This window comes from Chionomys nivalis, chromosome 6 (genome assembly GCF_950005125.1).
Source record: "Chionomys nivalis chromosome 6, mChiNiv1.1, whole genome shotgun sequence".
Taxonomy (NCBI): Eukaryota; Metazoa; Chordata; class Mammalia; order Rodentia; family Cricetidae; genus Chionomys; species Chionomys nivalis.
In genome coordinates, this window is record NC_080091.1 from 78,363,771 (window position 1) to 78,369,316 (window position 5,546).

Here is a 5,546-nt window from a genome sequence, read left to right on the forward strand (position 1 = left end):
TCATATATTCTGCCGACATCTTATTTATTCTTTAAATTTTACTTCAAGTAAAAATCTGCAACTGTCATTGTTTCATCCAGTTTTATTTTTTACCTTCCCTTTTCAGCTTCACAGAGTACTGGATCAGGCCTCTAGTTCCCCTGCGAATGAGATCTGTTTTGTAAACAATTGGTATGCACTGCTGACAGCTCCGACAGGTCTTGGAGATTCAAAACAAAGAAGGAATAGAAAATTATTGCTAAAATCTACATGGTTCCAAAATGTGAAATACATTTCATGACAATATTTTATATTATATGTTGTTGCTCATTTGATCATCTTAGAAGGATTCATGTGTACATAGTTATATGCCTGTTTTAATTGATAGAAAAGATTACCCCTCAAGTAGCCAGGATCTGCACAGTGTTGCCAAAATTATATTGGACAGAATTAAGCCTACAACTGCATTGTCTTTCAGGGACATCTTGCCCTTTTCCATGAAGTGATATGGATTGATGACTTTGCCATTCAAAGAGCTGCATCCTAGGTATACCACTTTGGTTTGAAGAGACAGAGGGGAGAGGAAAAGAGAGAGATTGGGACAATTTGTATCAAAATTGAAATTGAGTCAAAATGCAAAGCTATCCAAATGACGTTGAGTACCCGTAAGTGGAAGAGTAAAATGAAGAGGAAGGCTTTCTTTATGGAATGTTCAAATATGATTGGTAGATGGCCAGCTATTTTTTTTTTAAAGAATAGGAATCTTGCTGAACATAAAACCAGTTACATAAAAGAATGAACCATGATGGTGCTTCAATAAATGAGTAATGTTCATGTACATTACGTATTATTCTATGTTTAAGTTTTTTTTAATAATTTAAAAGTATGAAACTCATTTTCAGCTTGAAGGCAATGTAAAAATAGTCTTCAGTTGGATTTGGCCTGGTGGCGCCTTGTTTGCTGACATGCTGTACGGATTATAAGTAGCCTGTTTTGGGAGATATGAATGTGTGACATTTTCTTTGTTGATTTGTCTCTTGGAGAGAAGGCAATATGCAAAGCTATACACTTCATTTTGAGATAAGTGGATTTTGCCTGTAACTTTTTACAATGAACTAATTGGTGATTTGGTAATTTCTAGTGGGGAAATACCTGGTATTGCATTTCCCCCCTGCAAGTTGAAGCATTTCTTCTTGAAGACAGGATCTTTAAGTCTCAGGAAGAATTTAAAAGGCCCAGGAAGCAAATCAGGCTTACAAGCTCAGGAAGCTCTTGAGTCACAATATTTGCATTTCCCCTTCAGGGAAATATATAAGCAGTAACAGTTCTTAGGAGACAAGACTCTAGTGCCAGTCAAGCTACCTGCAATTCCTTGTTTACAACTTGGCAGGAAAAGTCACATAATGCCTGGTTAGGGTGGAAGTCCTTGTGCGTGTAATTAGATGATAACTTAGCTTGGCTGGTCATAAAGTCTGTGTGTAAGACATTATTGCAGGAGAATATTGGAAAAGTGAATGGGAACCAGAGACATTCCTGTTTAGCAGAATAGGTCATACTTCAGAAAGAGGTGGCCTGGAGGTCTTTCTGTATGAGAATAATTTGATTAACATTATGCTTTAAGTGGCTTAGTGTTTAGACCAGAAAGCTGTAAAAAGGGCAGATAAAAGAATGTATACCCAACACTTCTTTATTTACTTGTTAAAGTATTTTTTTTTCACATAGGAGTGCAGTGCACAACGCCTGTCTGCATTCTGCGCTACCATACAGTTCGCGAGCTTCTGAGCTTCAGGCAAGGGGCTGGAGGTTGAAACACACAGAGACACACAGACAGAGACAGAAAGACAGACACAGACCTCTAGTCACTGGTAAGAAGCCCTCTATTCAATAGCATCATGGAGGCTTATATACCCAACAGTGAGTTGGGCCAACAGGTGAAAACTTTATCCTCTGATCCTCAAGGCCAAGGCAACACGTGCTGGCTTCAGCAGCACATATACTAAAACTGGAACGTTACAGAGATTAGCATGGCCCCCGCGCAAGGATGACACACAAATTTGTGAAGCAGAGCTGGCAAACAACTTTGACACAGCCTTTAGTAACTCAAATCAGAAGGAAAGTAAAGATCCCTAGCAGGGAAGAGTAGCCAGGACTCCATAGGAGCCTAGAGGGGAGGATTGTTTATAATGTATTGCATGGGTGAGAAAGGGGAGCTTGTTAGTAGTGTTCAGTTATTGTGACATACTGGTAACAGGAAATTATATAGAGGAAGTCTGATTTTGGCTCACAGTTTCAGAGGTATCAGTCCATACTTGTAGCTCCGCCGCCTTTAGGGCTGCAGTGAGGCAGAAACATTGTGGTTGGAAGCCGAGGCAGAGCAGAGCTACTCACCTCATGGTAGTCAGGAAGCAGATACACAGACTGATGAAGAGGCTAGACAAGACATGCCCTTCTAAGGCATGCCCTCTTGACTAACTTCCTCCAACCTGACCTTACTGCCCAAGTCCTCAATAGTGCCCTCAAATTGTACATCCTTCAGTAGATAATTCATTGATGACTCATAGTCCACTCTTTCTTCAATAACATCTCTTATGAGAGGCCAAGACTTCAGCACATAAAACCTGTTGAGGAGGCACCTCCTATCTGGCAGAATTCTAAACTCTTTTGCTTTAGTGTAAATATAGAAAATACAAAAAAGGATAAATTTGAAGGTAACCCAATAGTTTCCTAGATGAGATGACTGAATGAAGGACTACCGGAGCTGAAAGAATTGTTTGCTCTAAAGAAGCTTTGGTTAAGAATACATACATAGCCAAGACAATTATAGGAGGCCAGAAGACCTAAATTCCAAGATAATGAGCTGCAAACTCACGAATCTCTTGGTAAATATGGTCTGAAAATGATTCTCAAAACAGTTCTTGCACAGATGAACGTTAAGTATCATTGCTCATATGAAGACTTCGCCATTGTACTCTCAATAAAAATATGCTAGTCAGGGAGGAATAGAGTTGATAGTATGTATATATAAACAAAGGGACTTTATAAGATTGGCTTTTATGATATGACTTGGTTGGAACAGCAATGGCTGTCCACTCAAAGGGCTTAGAACTTAATGGCTATACATTGGAATATTTTAGTAGTCTCAATGTACCACTGCAAGTTTGGAGGATACTGGGAGAGCAATTTGCTTCCAGTCTTGGAAATGTTAATATTCTCAATGTCAGTAGGGCATGGCACCAGCAGTGCCAGAAACTGATGATACACTCATCAACACGGAGGGAAGGAGCAGGTGGAAAACAGCATCATTTCCCTTGGAACTCTGGAGGTCTCATGGGAGGTGTTGTTCACTCTGGGAGAGGGTCTTCCTCCTCAGTTACTCCTTCCAGAAACATACTTACAGACTTGTACAGAAGCAAGTCTCTTAGTTGATTCCAAAATCAGTCAAGCTGACAGCCAAGATCAGTGAGTATGCTAGGAAACTACAGGATTTGTGGCTCAGTAAAAAGGTTTCAATAATTAAAAATGTTGAGATTTTAAGGAAAATGTATACATTTGCATACAGAGGCATACCCAGAGAAACCATGAACTTAGTAATTCCAGAAATTGGATGCATTACAGGAGTAAATTGTTTTAGTTCAGGATTAAATATGTCAAAATCCATATGTTTAGCACCTTTGTTTAACATTCGTGTCTAACATATTTTGTCTTTTCTTCCCTAACATTTGGTTTCTGAGAAAAAAAAAATACAGGAGTTAGGTATTTGATTCAGCGAGGCATCATTGCTCGCCTTACAAATTGCACCACCTCATTTTTATCCAGAAAAGAAGATTCTTTATGAGAAGTAAACAGCTTCTCACTTAGCCATCCCCCTCAAGTTCCTTGTGGGATTGGACATATGTGCTGTTGCACCCTGGCTGCCTTCTGAGGAGCTCCGCTAGTCTGTCAGCTTTGATTATCTGTCTGCCAACCTGCTCCCATTTTATAATTTGGAGAATTAGAAACAGTTACTCGAGGTGGCTTCTTGAGTGATACGCTTTATTGGTGTCTGTGGATGCCAAGGGGGCTTTCAGTTATAGTCCCTGTCACATTCTGGAGGACTGAGGACTGACACTACTCTCCTGGCAGACAATGTCCCCAGGATTAAGGAGGTGGCATCACCTGTTTCTGGTTTATTGTGAAAGGCAAGCCACTGTTACCTGCCTCCCCTCCCATCTTTTCCTTGCTTCCTTGATTCTTTTCTTCCTTTTTCTTGCCACTGGGCTCAGCCTAGGTGAAGAGAAGGACACCATAAGTTACTTCAAATGTGCTAAGTAGGAAAGGTGTTAGTCTAGGCCCCCCCAAATGAAAACTTTCACAACGTATAAGGGCTCCAACGATAGGGAAGCCGCTGCACCTGGAGACCCTCCTGAAGAAGAAGATGCTGAAGCACACATCTGGAATCACTGTAGCATTTCCTAGGGCAAGATTTCTGCAGTCACCAGAATAAATGAGTCATAGTTTACCAAGACATGCTAATGTCTCACTGACAGCTTTTTACCTCAGTTGTTAAGGAAAAGGGATGCAAGAAAATACAGTCCCCAGCTTCTCTGCAGTTAGAAGTTAATAAAGTTATAAAGGGGTAGTGACAATGACCGTGAGGAAACAGTACTCTGGCACATTTCTGCGTCTCTGTCAAGCCAGTGATGAATGCATTGACTTCTTCCCTCCAAACTCAAACCTTCTGAACACATGTAGACCATGTGTTCATTTTCTAAGATGTTAAATTTTACGGAAAGTTATGCTAGGACAAAACCACTGAGTCCAGTCACAAATTGGCTAACTCCAGTTTGGCTATATCACAAACTCCTCCCACGTCCTTAGGATTTTACACTTTCTTATAGGAAAAGTATGTCATATAGTATTTGTCAGAAATACAAACACTGTTCTCTAATATAGGTATTATAATGTCACTAAATTTTATGCTGCTTTTCAAATAAGACTGTCATCTTGTATGAGGTATAATTTGGAGATAAGTTATTTATGGGTTATATCTCCATTGAATGAATAAAGCCTCCCATTGTGAGTGGAATAAAGTCTTACACAAGGAAACATCTTAAAACTTCAGAGTCGCTCTGTTAACTTGTGTGCCATATGTCACTACATTATCGAGCAGCTTTTAAATAGGATTCATCACCAAGAGATTATGGGAAAGAATGGGAAATTTCCTGTCTTCATCCTGTCAGGGAGAGGTTACCTTGCCATAAGACATCTGGTAGTTAATAAGAGACGGACATTATATGTCATGAGAAATTAGTAGCATGAACTTAGCCATTACATTAAAGTGATGCAGATACAGGTCTGGTTTTCTCAATAGGCTACATCAAAGTTTAGAAGAGTGAGAAGCCAGTACTGAAAAGTGATGTTGAAATGGTGCATTTGAAGCAATGAGTGACCACACATCTCTACATAGACTCCCCAACAGTCAGTGAGGTAGTAAGTGCTGTAATAAGAAGCTACAAAGGAGTGGCTTAAATAACAGAAATTCATTTCCCAATGGTGGTAGAAGCTGGAAAGTTCACAAATGCGTTTTT

At 39.8% G+C, this 5,546-nt stretch overlaps 1 non-coding gene across 1 annotated transcript; it reads left to right on the top strand.

Moving 5' to 3' along the window:
- The first annotated feature begins 1,951 nt into the window (after nt 1-1,951).
- Nucleotides 1,952-2,061, top strand: LOC130876684 (U6 spliceosomal RNA). The gene has a single exon (XR_009057335.1). It is a non-coding gene; the product is annotated as a U6 spliceosomal RNA (small nuclear RNA).
- Nucleotides 2,062-5,546: the final 3,485 nt, after the last annotated feature.